At 40.3% G+C, this 18,518-nt stretch overlaps 1 protein-coding gene across 4 annotated transcripts in view; it reads right to left on the bottom strand.

The window, feature by feature from the left end:
* The window catches only part of SPOP (speckle type BTB/POZ protein), an 81,144-nt gene that overhangs the window by 39,834 nt on the left and 22,792 nt on the right, over positions 1–18,518 (bottom strand). For 2 of the 4 annotated variants that reach the window (XM_059670682.1, XM_059670680.1), the window contains exon 2: positions 8,044–8,102. The exons of the other annotated variants lie outside the window; for them this stretch is intronic. The gene's annotated coding sequence lies outside the window, so the exon portion shown is untranslated. The remainder of the gene's footprint in view (positions 1–8,043; positions 8,103–18,518) is intronic. 4 annotated transcript variants of the gene reach the window in all.

Below are 18,518 nucleotides of genomic sequence, written 5' to 3'. Positions count from 1 at the left end.
CAGACTGAAGGGTCCCAGGTTTGATTCCAGTCAAGGGCACATACGCGGGTTGCGGGCTTGATCTCCAGTAAGGGGGCATGCAGGAGGCAGCCAATCAATGATTCTCTCTCATTACTGATGTTTCTATCTCTCTCCCTCTCCGTTCCTCTCTGAAATCAATAAAAATATATATTTTTTAAAAAGAATTGCATGAACTGGATTGGAGCTGGGCCTACATTTAGTGGGCAGGGAATATTATAGGAGTTAAAAAAAAGTAGTAAAAGAAAACATAGGGGGAGAAGGGGAAGCGGTAATTATAGACATCTATGAAAAGCAGCTATTGGATATGAGGCAATAAAATCACAAAATATTAACATGCAAGGGTTGCCAAATTTATCATATTCCAAAATAAATCCATAGGAAAAGAAATTTTCAGAGCCTCTGGCCCTAGTAACAGAAGACTGTTGGGTGGTGGGCACACAGTGCAATATGCAGATCTTGTAACATAGAAATCCACACCTGAAGCCTATATGATCCTATTAACCAATATCACCCCAATAAATTTAATTTAAAAAAAAAAAGATTTGCATTCCAAGTTGTGGAAGATTCTCATTACTCCCTCTCCTCAAATGATCCCTCCTTTTCTTCAAAGTGCTAAACCAAGTGGAAGAATTCACATAAAAAGTTACTTAGGATAGGGGAGAACCAAGATGGCGGCATAGGTTAACGCCGGAGTTTGCTGCTTTGAACAACTACTTCAAAAGTGAAACTAAAACACGGAACGGACATCACCCAGAACCACAGGAACGCTGGCTGAGTGGAAGTCCTACAACTAGGAGGAAAGAGAAACGCACACGGACACTCAGAGGAGGCGCAGTGCTGAAGTCAAATTCTGAGGTGCGGAGTGCGCGGAGCGGGCTGGCGGCGGAGGGCGCGGTTGTTGTTTTCAATCCGGAGGGAGTCGCAGACTCTGAGCACCAGATACGGGCGAGTCCTTAGGGACCCAGACTCAAACGGGAGAATCGGGACTGTCTGGCTTCGGTCAGAGCGAGTGCAGCTTTCTCTCCCAGCTTTGCAGCGGGTGCTGGGACTCAGAGAGGCAGAGCCCCTGGGGACAGGACTGAGAGCCGCCATAACTGTTCTCTCCGGCCCACCCTGTTGATCCTGTGCGACCCGCCCCGCCCAAGCCCTGCACAGAGGCATTTGCCGGATAGCCTCAGGCAAAGGCTAGATTAGCACCTCCCTAGAGGACAGAAGTTCTCTCACTGCTGACACAGCTGATTCTCATAGCCACTTGGCCTGGAGGTCAAACCCTCCCTGGTATTAGCTACAACAATCAAGATTTAACTATAAGACTTCGAACAAAGACCACTAGGGGGTACACCAAGGAAGCATAACAAAATGCGGAGACAAAGAAACAGGACAAAATTGTCAATGAAAGATATAGAGTTCAGAACCACACTTTTAAGGTCTCTCAAGAACTGTTTAGAAGCTGTCGATAAACTTAATGAGATCTACACGAAAACTGATAAGACCCTCGATCTTATATTGGGGAACCAACTAGAAATTAAGCATACACGGACTGAAATAACGAATATTATACAGACGCCCGACAGCAGACCAGAGGAGCGCAAGAATCAAGTCAATGATTTGAAATGCGAGGAAGCAAAAAACATCCAACCGGAAAAGCAAAATGAAAAAAGAATCCAAAAATGCGAGGATAGTGTAAGGAGCCTCTGGGACAGCTTCAAGCGTACCAACATCAGAATTATAGGGGTGCCAGAAGATGAGAGAGAGCAAGATATTGAAAACCTATTTGAAGAAATAATGACAGAAAACTTCCCCCACCTGGTGAAAGAAATGGACTTACAGGTCCAAGAAGCGCGGAGAACCCCAAACAAAAGGAATCCAAAGAGGACCACACCAAGACACATCATAATTAAAATGCCAAGAGCAAAAGATAAAGAGAGAACTTAAAAACAGCAAGAGAAAGAAACTCAGTTACCTACAAGGGAATACCCATACGACTGTCAGCTGATTTCTCAACAGAAACTTTGCAGGCCAGAAGGGAGTGGCAAGAAATATTCAAAGTGATGAATACCAAGAACCTACAACCAAGATTACTTTATCCAGCAAAGCTATCATTCAGAATTGAAGGTCAGATAAAGAGCTTCACAGATAAGGAAAAGCTAAAGGAGTTCATTACCACCAAACCAGGATTATATGAAATGCTGAAAGGTATCCTTTAAGAAGAGGAAGAGGAAGAAAAAGGTAAAGATACACATTATGAACAACAAATATGCATCTATCAACAAGTGAATCTAAGAATCAAGTGAATTAATAATCTGATGAACAGAATGAACTGTTGATTATAATAGAATCAGGGACATAGAAAGGGAATGGACTGACTATTCTTGGGGGGGAAAGGGGTGTGGGAGATGTGGGAAGAGACTGGACAAAAATTGTGCACCTATGGATGAGGACAGTGGGTGGGGAGTGAGGGCGGAGGGTGGGGCGGGAACTGGGAAGAGGGGAGTTATGGGGGGGAAAAAAAGAGGAACAAATGTAATAATCTGAACAATAAAGATTTAATTAAAAAAAAAAAAGTTACTTAGAAGAGAATCAAAACACCAAAGCAACAACCAAAAGAAGGAGAAAAAGGAGGAGTGAGAGGAGGAGAAAACCATAAGGGATATGTATGAGTTTTTGTTCACTGGAGTTTTGTTTTTAATGGCAAAAAAATGAAAACAATTTATATAGCCATCAAAGGGATTTGGGGAAACTGTGAAACATGAAACAGTCTTACAGTGAAATAAAAATAAAACAGCTAAAATGAGGGACCTAGATCTGTATGTATTCAGATGAACAGATGTTGAAAAACAAGAATAAATGAAAAAAAAAATGACTTCCATAGAATTTATTTATATATTTATACATACATTTATATATTTCACACACACTGCGCTGGAGGGATGCACACTGAATTTATGGTAACAGGTTGTCTCTGGGGAACAAGGGTGGGAAAAAGAACTGAGCAAGTGGAAAAAAAAGGGGGGGCTGAAGGTGTTTGTCACAATCTCTCTACTTGTTTGGTTTTTTGAAAAAGCTTCAAAATCAATGAATTCAGAGGAAAAAGTAAATTAAAAAAGTTTTGAAAAATCGACATCAGAGCAATATTTCAGACAGACAATACTGCAATTGGAATCAAACAAACAAAATAAGCCAATGAATTCAGTTCCTATCTTCTCAATAATGAAAAGTCCAGCTTTTGTTGGTAAAATATTTTTCCTGGTTGACGGGAATTACACAGCACTAGGGTTACTTGAAAAGGGAGAGAGTAAACAGACTGACTTCATATACTTCAGTAAAAAATTACATTTTAAATAAAAATAATACTACCATAGTAATCCAGCATATCTTCAGAGAGGCCTAATCCTCATAAGGAACCATGTTTCCACAGAGTCCCTTCTTGTTCCTTTCTAACCTTCTAACCGCTATAGAACCTCTGTTCTGTTCTACCTTCTAAACCTTCTGTAGACTTGTCCTCCATCTTTCCCTCATTTTACTTATGCCCCTCTCTAAGGACCAATCCCTACTTCTTGAATCACTTCAAATTTTAATACTTATTTTAAAAAAACTTGAGACTTTCTGAAATGATTTAAGCTTTTTCTCTTCTTTCAAATATGTTTTTCCTCCCTATTCCTTTACTTTTTCCACCCCAACCTGTTTTTCCCCTTCCCATTCTCTTGCTGACCAACAGTTGCCTTCAACTGCTAGCAAGCCTCTGGCATGTTTATAAATTTCACTTCTTAAGGAAAAGATATTTCCAAGTAAACCAAACAAAATCCCACTCCACAGCCCAAAGGTCAAGTAAAGGGGGAAAAATTAAAGTAAAAAATACTAACCATATTTTCCTGCCTTTCATGTTGACATTATGGCTAGGGATAAAGTTCTAACTACCTAATGGAAGAGCAAAACCAAACTTGCTTGTACATTTTATCATTTTTATAGCATTTAAATGTATCTGGAATCCTCTGTTTCACAAGGCACCTGGGTTAATAATAATAAAGCCACTTAGAATAGATATGTACAGTTGAGTACTATAGACTAGTAGACAGATAACCTCAAGATTCACAGTAGAGGTACAATCCATACACTCCCATCACATCCTCCTGGTCCTCTTAAAAAAAAGTCCAAGGTCCTTTTTGTTAAAAGCTTTAGGCTATATAAGCAGTCTCTCACAAGCAAGCAGTGCTTCACAGTCTTCACAGTACTTTGACATTCATGATCTTATTTGGGATTTTAAACAGCTCTGTGAGGCATGCAGGGCAAGTATTTTACAAATAAGGAAACAGAAGCTCAGAGGTTACAATCTGTCACGGTCACACAGCTATTAAGGGGTTTGAGTTCAGAACTCCTAATCCAATACTTTGTAATTCATGTGACTAGGTGATTCTTAGATCAGATAGTCTTTTACTCAACATACAGAATTTGAAAAATATCTGCTACGAAGACATTCATATACCCCAGCTTCCAATACCAATTTCATTTTCAAGTGGCAACTCTGTCAAAAAGTATGCTCTTTGTCCTAATGAATTCTAAGCACTGTTACTAATGGGAGACCTGGGCAAATTGTTGATAGGCTCATGCCTATCTGCTTGCAAGACTGGGCCCCGGGCACAAGTCATATGTCCTAATACTTTTAGAATGCCTTTCCATGCTTTCATCCCCAATCATTAATTTAAAAAAATAAAATGTCTACTGTTCTTACATGCCAGAGTAATTTTCTAGTCTGAGTTTCTGAGAATCAAGTGTCTTTTTCTTCTCTAGAGATCTCTCTCTTTTACAATAAGATTACAAAATTTAAAAATACAATTTCTATCATTACTTTACTATACTCATTTCAGATATCTAACATGACTAAAATACTGAGTGACACCATCTTCTATCCATTTGCTCAACCCAAAACCTTTTTTATTTAAAATCCTCATCCGAGGATATGGCTTTTTATTGTTGTTGTCATTGTTTTTTAGAGAGAAAGGAAGCAGGGATGTGTATGGGACAAAGCTCCAACTAACTGAGCCCCCAGCCAGGGCCCAAAACCTATCTTTTCATATCCGATCTATCAGCAAGTCCTGTCAGCTGTCCTGCTCCCTAATATATTCCACACATCTACCCATTTTAATTTTATCCATTTCTGTCCATTTTCTCTTACCTAAACCAGTGTTAACTGGTTTCTTGTTGGGGTCCAACCCCAGCAGTCCAGGGGTCCCCAAAGGTGTGGACGGAGTCGGCGAAGAAGGAATGACACGGAGACAGCGTTCAGTTGATCAGCAGCCTAGCCAGGATCTCCAGCCAGGTTCTGTCTTTTATTGTCTTGTTACATCTGTATTTATACCAGTTGATTTTTAATCCTGTCAATTTCTATTCCAAAGGTTAGGGCGTTTCTTATCTCCATTCCAGGGAGTAAAGATTATGTAGCTTAAGGGTGACTGTAGTTAAAGTGATTACCCGCCTGGCATTTAGTTAAGGGGTTTTATTCCCTCCCTAACTTCAGGGAAAAATCCCTACCTGGGGAAACAACCTTTCTCAGAGAGGTGACCTTGGTTAAAACACATAGCGCCAAGAAGGTGAGCAAACATATTAAGAACAGTATGCCATATACACCAGGTCCCTTGAAACATATGCTGTGCAGATGTTTCTTCCCTGCAGCGACTGTGTCAAGCAGCAAGGATGGACCGGCTTCCGGCAGTTTCTAATTGATCTCCCAGCTTCCTCTATAGCACAGTCTATTCTCCACATAGCAGCCACAATGAACTTTTACAAAGTAAATCAGATCATGTCTCTCTTCCATTTAACCACACTTAGAATAAAATTCAATATCTTTACCTGAACCTATAAGTCAGCGGTTCTCAACCTGTGGGTCAAGACCCCTTTGGGGGTCGAACGACCCTTTCACAGGGGTTGCCTAAGACCATCGGAAAACACATATAATTACATATTGTTTTTGTGATTCGTCACTATGCTTTAATTATGTTCAATTTGTAACAATGAAAATACATCCTGCATATCAGATATTTACATTACGATTCATAACAGTAGCAAAATTACAGTTATGAAGTAGCAACGAAAATAATTTTATGGTTGGGGGTCACCACAACATGAGGAACTGTATTAAAGGGTCGTGGCATTAGGAAGGTTGAGAACCACTGCTGTAAGTGCTGGCCCACTATACCAAATTCATCACCTACCCTTCTACATCACTATCTTCACTCCAAACACACTGGCCTTCTTTCTATAAATAAGCCACACCTGTTTCCATAACAGGGTCTTTGTATTGTTTTCCCTCAGCCTAGAAAACCCTAGATATTCACTTTTCTTGCTTCTTGTTATTTTGGTCTTAGCTCAAAAGTCACCTAGCATACTCTGACTACAGTCAGAAGTAGCAGTCCTACTCACACCTTCTATGATTTGTTTTATGTGAATTTTTATGCAAATTAATCCACTACACTGTTTACAGTCCAGAGCCTGATCATCTCTTCTGAGAGCACTTATAATACTGACATTCTGGTCCTGGAAAGCTGAAAACCAGGATCTAGACCAGCCGTGGGCAAACTACGGCCCGCGGGCCGGATCCGGCCCGTTTGAAATGAATAAAACTATTGAATAAAAAGACTGTACCCTTTTATGTAATGATGTTTACTTTGAATTTATATTAGTTCACACAAACACTCCATCCATGCTTTTGTTCCGGCCCTCCGGTCCAGTTTAAGAACCCATTGTGGCCCTCAAGTCAAAAAGTTTGCCCACCCCTGATCTAGACAGTGGGGGGGCTCTAAGTAAATATAATATTCAGTTCAAAGTCAGAAGCTGCACACACTCATCTTTTTCTTTTTAGCACCCAACAGAAATTTTCTTCTCTCTTTTAGGTATAAAAATTTTTAAACAAAGCCATCGTTAATCTTTTTGAAATTTTTTCTAATATATCCATTTATGCTTCTATTTTAAAAACAATATCAAGCCTCTAGACCAGTGATGGCGAACCTATGACACATGTGTCAGAGGTGACACGCGAACTCATTTTTTTGGTTGATTTTTCTTTGTTAAATGGCATTTAAATATATAAAATAAATATCAGAAATATAAATCTTTGTTTTACTATGGTTGCAAATATCAAAAAATTTCTATATGTGACACGGCACCAGAGTTAAGTTAGGGTTTTTCAAAATGCTGACACACCGAGCTCAAAAGGTTCGCCATCACTGGTCTAGACTCTGTCATTACTTTTTATTTGCCTTAAAGAAATCACCAGTTTTTTTTGACCACCAATCCTTACTCTATAATACATGACTTACTGTCTATCACGTAAAGAAAACATCTAATCATAATGGGACTGGGGATCCAAGATCTGTTTTCCAAGATGAGAAACTGGCTTACAAATAGAAAAATAAAGGTAGATATAAGGGCATTTTTGGAGATGGAGATGTCTATAATACCAACAATTTCAACAAATACCTTATTGAATGATAATAAAAAATCAAGAAAACTTGCTAATACTACTTAATTCTTCAAAAGTAAAAGACTGAAGTGATAAGAATGAAGTGAAGGGAGTTCTTTGTTATTAGTCTGAATACTCTTTGAGGGCAAGGGACTTGCACCCAGAGCATCCTGTGTTGTGCCTGGCACATAGAAGGTGTTCATAAATATCTGGCAAATAAAGAAATTAGTAAAATAATTCTAGAGATATAAAAGGACTTAATGAACATCCAAATGATTTTGTTTTACAGATTAGGAAAACGAACCCCAAAGCAGCTTAGTGGCTTGTGCAATGTAATATAGTATACACAGGAGGCCAGGAGCAGCATTTAGACCAAAACCCAAGCTATTCTACTATCTCCCTATAGTTACATTGAAAAATGCAGGTGCTGGGCTCAAGAATTTCAACGTGGGTAAATGAAAGATAATGCATTAGTAAAAAACAGTCAAACTATAATTAAGGACATTTGAGTTCAATAATGATTTGAAATGTAAAAAGAAAAGAAATTGATGAGGCACAATAGTTACCCAATTTGAAGAGTCCAAATGGACCAAACAAATTCTTCTCTCCATTATCAGAAAGGATACTGAAAACAAACCAGAAAACACATGTAACACTGACATCCTCCAATGTAGCTTTAAAGTCTTACCTAACCAAATTAAGTCAACTGTCAAACTACCGAATGCCAACAGAAGTAAAGTAGTTATACAAACTGGATTCACCCCTAAGTACACAGGGTTACAAAGACAAATTTCCAACTCTATTTGTTCTTGGCCCTCTATAACCTTTACTTCCTTTCAATTCAATCAAAACTTTACTGATTAAAACTGTACAGACATGATTTACTCTGATCCTTAAGATGGGAAAAGGTTTATTTCCTAAAAACCCTTTTCTTCAAAAAACAAAGATTCATCTTATCAGCCTAATCAAATTATTATCAAACTAGAGGCCCAATGCACGAAATTCGTGCAAGGGGCTCGGCCCTCGCAGCTGCGGTGGGCTTGCCTCGGTCCTCACAGCCCTGGCTTCATCCAGAAGGTCATCTGAAGGTCATCCAGAAGGACATCCAGAAGGTCATTCAGTTATCCAATCTAATTAGCACATTACGCTTTTATTATTATAGAAGATAAAGTATCCATTTTGAGAGAGGCCTATAGATTATTTAAATTTTATTCCCCACCTATAAAGTAGTAGACTCACAAGCAAAGATACTTTTTTAAACTTTTTAAAAAACTGATTGGAGAAAGAGGGAGAAAAAGTTAATCAACCATAAAAAATATTCTTTGAATGCAATTTGGATGTCCAGTCCCATGTTGAACTACCAGCCTCATTACTACAGATTTCTTTTGAATGATTTTCCAATCATTTGATTTGAATAGAGAGAAAATGTTTCTGGCCTTAAAGAGCCAGGAAAAGACTCGACTTATAATTAAAAGAAAAACTGCTCATATTTTCAAGAACTGAGAAATTCTCAATATATAAATTTTCCTCCTTTAAAAAATGTACTACCATCTTTTACAGAAGATATTGATAGAAAATAAATTTTGCCTTTCAATAGCAAGTCACTTTGAAGTCACAAAAATTAGATGAGTATTAGATGAACAAAAACTCAGTAAAATCAATTTTACAAATCTAGAATAGTCAGGTATTCAAACAAAAAAGGGAAGCTTTGGACTCTAAACACAAATTCACTTCAAATACTAAATACTTACAGAACTCATAAATAAATTCACTGTTAGGGGATTGAGTCTTCCAAGTTCCAAAATGTGGGTAAGAGTTACCACTACCACTTTATCTTTATTGCCAGAGATAGTGACTTGAAGAAATGTTAAAAAAAAAAAAAAAAGAACTTAGAAAGGTCAACATTTTATTGGGTCTTCCAAAATCAATTCTTTGCAGCAAGAAGAGGACATCATTTAAATAAACTGTTAGACTAAGAATAGAACAAATCAATATATTCTTAAGCTTTTGTAGTCCTCAGGACCTGAACTCTAGTGCAAGCTTTGTAGACACTTTCCGAAATCTGAGCTTGCCTTATTTCTTTCCTTCCATCCCTCCCTTCCTTTCTTTCCTCACCTGAGGAAAGATCTTTAGAGAGAGAGGAAGGGAGAGAGAGATAAACACTGATGTGAGAGAGAAATATCAATCCCTTGCCTCCTGTACATGCCCCAACTGTACAGGATCGAACTTTCAACCTAGGTATGTGTCCTAACAGGGAATCAAACCCTCAACATTTTGGTGAACAGGATGACGCTCCAACCAACTGAGCAACCTGGCCAGGGCTGAGTTTTCTCATCTTTAAATTGAGGCAACTGTCCAAGAATCTCTAAGGTCCCTTCCAGAGCTACAGTTTTATGCCCCTTTGGAAATACTGTTAAAATTATACCTGCCTCTCTTCATGTATGCTTTTTAAAAACTAAAAACAATACTATAGCATACATAATTCAAAATTATAGACACCCAAATCCAGACACCAAATCCTAAAGATAACCAGTATTTTCTTTTCTAGTCTCAGAAACATACAAAAACAACAGAAAACCAAAAAGGGGGCACATACCAGCAAACTATCTCTTATATTTCCTTGTAGGCACACATATACCTTATTTTTTCTAAAGTTCGCAAAGAATTCTAGTGTACACTAATGTGTGGTTTTCAGGATTTTCCTACTGCAAGCAATGTAGCAAACAGGTATATCTATACTAATAAAAGAGTAATATGCTAATTAGACCGGGAGACCTTCTGGAGACCTTCCAGACAAAGCCGGGGGCGTGGCTGGCCTGCAAACCACCCCAGCCCCTTGCCCAGGCCAGCACCGCCCCCAGTGGGGACCCCCACCCTAATGGGGGCGTGGCCAGCCTGCAAACCACCCCAGGCCCCTTGCCCAGGCTGGCCCCGCCCCCACAATGGGACCACCACCCTGATCCAGAACTCCCTTCAAGAGCAGACCAGCCGGCCCCCACCCATGCACCAGGACTCTATCTATACTAATAAAAGGATAATATGCTAATTAGAACGGGAGGCCTTCTGGACGTCCTTCCAGACAAAGCCATGGTGGCGGGGCCGAGGCAGAGGCGGTTAGGGCTGATCAGGCCAGTAGGGGAGGGCAGTTAGGGGCAAGTAGGCCAATGGGGGGGGCAGTTGGGGGTGAGCAGGCCGGCAGTGGGGGGCAGTTGGGGCGATCAGACCAGCAGGGGGGACAATTGGGTTGAGCAGGCCAGCGGGGGGTGGGGGCAGTTGAGGGTGAGAAGGCTGGCAGGCAGAGTGGGGTTAGGGGCGAGAAGGCAGGTAAACAGGTCCCCCAAGGGGTCCCAGATTGGAGAGGGTGCAGGCCGGGCTAAGGGACACCCCCCCTCCCCGCACGAATTTTGTGCACCTGGCCACTAGTCTAAAAATAAGTGCAAGCAAGACCAAGAACCTGTGCATTATTTATTTTGATAGATATTTCCAAAATGCCCTACAAAATGTTGTTCCAATGATACATATTCCCCACATAAGTGCCTGATTTCCCACACTTGAGCATCTACTATCTTTACACATGCTTTTCATCCAGTGTGACTAGAGAGACATAAACAAATCTTTATGCAGAAGAGCCAGTGAGACTAGACAAAAAAGAAGGAAAAAAAAGGCCAGAAATTTGTCTTTCATTAATTAACTAGAAAAACTCCAGTCAAAAATATACCAGAAATGTTATGTGGTACTTGTCTGTGTACAAGATTTACATATAGTTGTTTCCTTCAGATGTTTGTAAAAGAAGATATTGATAGAAAATAAGTTCTGGGGGTGTGGAGAGGAAACACAAGGAGAGTAGGTGAGCAACTTGTATTGCAGATTTTATAATTCCAAGGAGACTCAGTTCTGTCTTAGATCAAGATATGTATTAATAACATGTATGAATAAATTCCTCTACATATAATCTGGCCACTTTTATCCAGAGATGATTATCAGCGCAGTAAAAAGTCAACTTAGTTCCTTATCTTATCACTGACAAAGGATTCCTATTCAGCTTTTTACCCCAAAATTAATTGGAATAGTGCATGATTCCAGAGGTTATAAAAGTGTTAATAAAGCACATAGGAAGCAACTCTTGCTATATTTTAAAAGTGTTTTTTATTTAACAACTGGAATAATGCCTAGCAAGCTGTACTCAATAAGTAACTGTTAATTAAGTTGCTCACACTATCCACTTTGAAAATTACCATATTCATTTAACAGTATTTGCAAAGGACATCAGGCAACTCTAGGAATATATGTGTCTGTATGTGTATGAGCCTGAGTATGTATGTGTGTATGTATGGGAGACTACATTAAGTTTCTAAAAATAAAATAAATATAGACAAATGTTCTCTTTTTACTGTCCTATAATTTGCTCTTACAGCTGACCCTTGCACAACATGGCTTTGAATCTCATGGGTCCACTTATAAGCAGAACGTTTTCAATAACTATACAGTTGGCCCTCTGTATCCCCAAGTTTCACATCCCCAGATTCTGTGGATGCAGAGAGCCAAGTCTATGTATTGCTCTACACCATTTTATGTAAGGAATTTGAGCAATCTGAGATTTTGGTTTCTACCCACGAGGGTCCTGGAACTAATCCCCCACAGATACTGAGGGATGACTGTAGTTAAGTTTTTGGGGAGTCAAACTTATATATGGATTTTTGACTGTGCGGGGATCAGTGCCCCTAACATCACATTGTTCAATGGTCAATTGTATAAGTATTTACTATATCTTCAGTTGTAGTATGTTATATATGTGGGGAAAAAATTTAATTTATAATCAGGGAAATGCAGTATATTTAATGCAGTATGTTTGTTTCCAGCAAAAGCTCCGTCTAATTTTATAAGAAACGTGGGGAAATACAATTTAGGAACACTCAATATGAGATTATTCCTAATAAATTATTTCTTCTCCTCATCCAAGTAAACCAACCAACCATATCCAGCACTAATTCTCTTAAGAAAACTGCCCCCAATTTCTTCTATTATCAGGGGATCAATTTAAGAAACTCACAATTTTAAGCATCTATAGGAAGCACTCAGAATCAAGGCAATCCTTATATATACCTACACATAAAACCAACCAACCACAGAAAGTCCTATGTTGAGGGCCAGGAGCATCTCTTTTAATGATTTTTTTTAAGAGAGAGAGATAGTGAGATACAGAGATATAGAGAGAAATAGAGATAGATACACTGATTTGTTGTTCCATTTATTTATGCATTCATTGACTCTTGTACGTGCCCTGACTGTAGGTCATACCCACAACCTTGGTGTAATGGGATGATGCTCTAACCAACTTAGCTACTGGCCAGGGCTAGAAGCACCTCTTTTTTTTTTAAAATATATTTTATTGATTTTTTACAGAGAAGAAGGGAGAGGGACAGAGAGTCAGAAACATCAATGAGAGAGATCGACCAGCTGCCTCCCGCACGCCCCCCAGTGGGGATGTGCCCGCAACTAAGGTACATGCCCTTGACCGGAATCGAACCCGGGACCCTTGAGTCCGCAGGCAGGCGTTCTATCCACTGAGCCAAACCGGTTCGGCGAGAAGCATCTCTTTTAAAATGAATTGCCCTTGCCCTAGCTGGTTTGTCTCAGTGGATAGAGAGTCGGCCTGTGGACTGAAGGGTCCCGGATTCAATTCCGGTCAAGGGCACATGCCCGGCTTGTGGACTCCATCCCCAGTAGGGGTGTGCAGGAGGCAGCCAATCAATGATTCTTTTTCATCATTGATGTTTCTCTCTCTCCCTCTCCCTTCCTCTCTAAAATCAATAAAAATATATTTTTAAAATTTTTTAAAAATAAAATGAGTGGTCTTCTCAACCCTTGTTCTGATTACATAACAAATGATCAATGGGACCCAATGCCAAACACTGGACTCAGAGCACATAATTCCAGCAAGGCATCAACTGGGAAAGGGAGTGGGGAATGGGACTAAATGGGACACAAAGTTAGATAAACGAGTTATTTGGCAAGGGTCCAGCCTATGACATTATCAAAAAGTCATGTGGGAGGTCCCTAAATTCTAATACTAATAAAGAAACCCTTACCTGTAGGCATATGATTTGAATAGGCCCTTTAAGACTGATTGATTGCAGCTGAAGAAAAAGTCGTCTAAGGTGCTAGCAAATTCTACTGAATGGAGTTCAATGTCCTGTCTACCAGACTGAATTCCACATATTTGTAGATAAAAATTTAGGTTAGGAATTTTCAAATAAAAATTATAAACAAAAGAAAAACAAATATTCCAATCACATAAAGTGGTGGGCCTCAGGCTAAAATGAAATAATTACGTCCTTCAATACAATCCACTGTTTCCAAGACACACAATCTGTTTCTTGGACTTGAGACTGGTATTAGGTGGCAATGGATGAAGAAGAAAATAAACGACTACTTGAAATTAATCCAAAAATCAAATCTAAAAACATCCAATTTAACACTGAGCTAGCACATAAGTCAAAAACAAACTAAAACAGTATTTGGCTGGGTTCCCATGTTACATGGCAAGCTTCTATGACATAAAATAAAATAATGGTTCATGATTGGCTATAGACAGTCTGGTAACCAAGGTGCATATTTATGGTTTATAGCCTATACTTGCCACAACAGTTTATCTAATCCAATCATGTAATGCAAATAACTTCCAAAAATAAGTACTTAGGGGGGGGGGGGTTTCCATTGTGTGAGTTTTGTGGGTATTTTTGGTATGAGTTTTTAATGAGCATGTACTCCATACAAGACATAGTAGTCAAGGCACAGTCCAGAGGAATGGATGTGTCTTAGTCAAATGCTGCATAAAACTACTAAAACTTAATGTCCAATGTCCTTGAGAATTCCACATAATTAACCCAATCACTTCTATAAATATTGCACACCTATAAACTCTGACTTTATAACTGATGTTAAATTTAGCTAATTCAAAATCTCTATTATAAAAGGCCTGTGGCCATAACGCTGTAACGACCAATGACCAGACTCGCCAGGAGGTGCAATGATGGGTCCCACAGTGCCGGCAGGACACTGGGTCTCACGCGATTTCACGTGCTGGGCCTCTAGTATCTTTATATTATGTTGGCAATAAAGATGATAGTTATCCTCCTTAGTCTAGAATGAAAGTATGATCTTTATTTCAATTCCTACCATAATTGAAGATGAAAACTTACTTTAAAAGAAAATTTTAAAATACTGTAGATATCTACAGTGAAGTCATTCACAATTTATTACAGGGGAAAAAACTAGTGTTCACTATCCAAATTGTAGATTCTTCAGATCCTATGTTGCCTCTCTGTCTTCAAATAGTGATAACCAAGTAGAAAGAGAATAAAGTTAAACCCACCCATTCTCTTATTTGTAAGCTTGGTCAAAGAATTGGTGATAAAGTTGAGAAGAATTTCTTAAAATGAGGTTTTAGCATTATGAAAAGTTTTAATCATAATGTTAAGACTATAGGAGAAGGAGAACCAAGATGGCGGCATAGGTTAACGCCGGAGTTTGCTGCTTTGAACAACTACTTCAAAAGTGTAACCAAAAAACGGAAGGGACACCACCTAGAACCACAGGAACGCTGGCTGAGTGGAAGTCCTACAACTAGGAGGAAAGAGAAACGCACACGGACACTCAGAGGAGGCGCAGTGGTGAAGTCAAATTCTGAGGTGCGGAGTGCGCGGAGCGGGCTGGCGGCGGAGGGCGCGGTTGGCGTTTTCAATCAGGAGGGAGTCGCAGACTCTGAGCACCAGATCCAGGCGAGTCTTTAGGGACCCAGACTCAAACGGGAGAAGCGGGACTGTCTGGCTTCGGTCAGAGCGAGTGCAGCTTTCTCTCCGAGCTTTGCAGCGGGTGCTGGGACTCAGAGAGGCAGAGCCCCTGGGGACAGGACTGAGAGCCGCCATAACTGCTCTCTCCGGCCCACCCTGTTGATCCTGTTCGACCCGCCCCGCCCAAGCCCTGCACAGAGGCATTTGCCGGATAGCCTCAGGCAAAGGCTAGATTAGCACCTCCCTAGAGGACAGAAGTTCTCTCACTGCTGACACAGCTGATTCTCATAGCCACTTGGCCTGGAGGTCAAACCCTCCCTGGGATTAGCTACAACAATCAAGATTTATCTATAAGACTGCGAACAAAGACCACTAGGGGGTGCACCAAGGAAGCATAACAAAATGCGGAGACAAAGAAACAGGACAAAATTGTCAATGGAAGAAATAGAGTTCAGAACCACACTTTTAAGGTCTCTCAAGAACTGTTTAGAAGCTGCCGATAAACTTAATGAGCTCTACACGAAAACTAATAAGACCCTCGATCTTATATTGGGGAACCAACTAGAAATTAAGCATACACGGACTGAAATAACGAATATTATACAGACACCCGACAGCAGACCAGAGGAGCGCAAGAATCAAGTCAATGATTTGAAATGCGAGGAAGCAAAAAACATCAAACCAGAAAAGCAAAATGAAAAAAGAATCCAAAAATGCGAGGATAGTGTAAGGAGCCTCTGGGACAGCTTCAAGCGTACCAACATCAGAATTATAGGGGTGCCAGAAGATGAGAGAGAGCAAGATATTGAAAACCTATTTGAAGAAATAATGACAGAAAACTTCCCCCACCTGGTGAAAGAAATGGACTTACAGGTCCAAGAAGCACGGAGAACCCCAAACAAAAGGAATCCAAAGAGGATCACACCAAGACACATCATCATTAAAATGCCAAGAGCAAAAGATAAAGAGAGAATCTTAAAAACAGCAAGAGAAAGAAACTCAGTTACCTACAAGGGAATACCCATACGACTGTCAGCTGATTTCTCAACAGAAACTTTGCAGGCCAGAAGGGAGTGGCAAGAAATATTCAAAGTGATGAATACCAAGAACCTACAACCAAGATTACTTTATCCAGCAAAGCTATCATTCAGAATTGAAGGTCAGATAAAGAGCTTCACAGATAAGGAAAAGCTGAAGGAGTTCATCACCACCAAACAAGGATTATATGAAATGCTGAAAGGTATCCTTTAAGAAGAGGAAGAGGAAGAAAAAGGTAAAGATACAAATTATGAACAACAAATATGCATCTATCAACAAGTGAATCTAAGAATCAAGTGAATAAATAATCTGATGAACAGAATGAACTGTTGATTATAATAGAATCAGGGACATAGAAAGGGAATGGACTGACTATTCTTGGGGGGGGAAAGGGGTGTGGGAGATGTGGGAAGAGACTGGACAAAAATCGTGCACCTATGAATGAGGACAGTGGGTGGGGAGTGAGGGCGGAGGGTGGGGCGGGAACTGGGAGGAGGGGAGTTATGGAGGGAAAAAAAGGAACAAATGTAATAATCTGAACAATAAAGATTTAATTAAAAAAAAAAAAGACTATAGGAGAAAAGCACCCACAAAACTCCCAGATAAACTTTGAATGCATTTTTTAAATAATTTTTATGTATTGTAAAATTTCTTTTGTATGAAATTAGAGTCTGGAGAACCAAGATGGCGGCATAGGTTAACGCCGGAGTTTGCTGCTTTGAACAACTACTTCAAAAGTAAAACTAAAAGACGGAAGGGACATCACCCAGAACCACAGGAACGCTGGCTGAGTGGAAGTCCTACAACTAGGAGGAAAGAGAAACGCATACGGACACTCAGAGGAGGCGCAGTGGTGAAGTCAAATTCTGAGGTGCGGAGTGCTCGGAGCCGGCTGGCGGCGGAGGGCGCGGTTGTTGTTTTCAATCGGGAGGGAGTCGCAGACTCTGAGCTCCAGATACAGGCGAGTCTTTAGGGACCCAGACTCAAATGGGAGAAGCGGGACTGTCTGGCTTCGGTCAGAGCGAGTGCAGCTTTCTCTCCCAGCTTTGCAGCGGGTGCTGGGACTCAGAGAGGCAGAGCCCCTGGGGACAGGACTGAGAGCCGCCATAACTGCTCTCTCCGGCCCACCCTGTTGATCCTGTTCGACCCGCCCCGCCCAAGCCCTGCACAGAGGCATTTGCCGGATAGCCTCAGGCAAAGGCTAGATTAGCACCTCCCTAGAGGACAGAAGTTCTCTCACTGCTGACACAGCTGATTCTCATAGCCACTTGGCCTGGAGGTCAAACCCTCCCTGGGATTAGCTACAACAATCAAGGTTTAACTATCAGACTGCGAACAAAGACCACTAGGGGGTGCACCAAGGAAGCATAACAAAATGCGGAGACAAAGAAACAGGACAAAATTGTCAATGGAAGATATAGAGTTCAGAACCACACTTTTAAGGTCTCTCAAGAACTGTTTAGAAGCCGCCGATAAACTTAATGAGATCTACAAGAAAACTAATGAGACCCTCGATGTTATATTGGGGAACCAACTAGAAATTAAGCATACACAGACTGAAACAACGGATATTATACAGACTCCCGACAGCAGACCAGAGGAGCGCAAGAATCAAGTCAATGATCTGAAATGCGAGGAAGCAAAAAACATCAAACCAGAAAAGCAAAATGAAAAAAGAATCCAAAAATGCGAGGATAGTGTAAGGAGCCTCTGGGACAGCTTCAAGCGTACCAACATCAGAATTATAGGGGTGCCAGAAGATGAGAGAGAGCAAGATATTGAAAACCTATTTGAAGAAATAATGACAGAAAACTTCCCCCACCTGGTGAAAGAAATGGACTTACAGGTCCAAGAAGCGCGGAGAACCCCAAACAAAAGGAATCCAAAGAGGACCACACCAAGACACATCATAATTAAAATGCCAAGAGCAAAAGACAAAGAGAGAATCTTAAAAGCAGCAAGAGAAAGAAACCCAGTTACCTACAAGGGAATACCCATACGACTGTCAGCTGATTTCTCAACAGAAACTTTGCAGGCCAGAAGGGAGTGGCAAGAAATATTCAAAGTGATGAATACCAAGAACCTACAACCAAGATTACTTTATCCAGCAAAGCTATCATTCAGAATTGAAGGTCAGATAAAGAGCTTCACAGATAAGGAAAAGCTAAAGGAGTTCATCACCACCAAACCAGGATTATATGAAATGCTGA

This window comes from Myotis daubentonii, chromosome 16 (genome assembly GCF_963259705.1).
Source record: "Myotis daubentonii chromosome 16, mMyoDau2.1, whole genome shotgun sequence".
Lineage (NCBI taxonomy): Eukaryota > Metazoa > Chordata > Mammalia > Chiroptera > Vespertilionidae > Myotis > Myotis daubentonii.
This window is presented reverse-complemented; position numbering and strand designations above follow the sequence as displayed.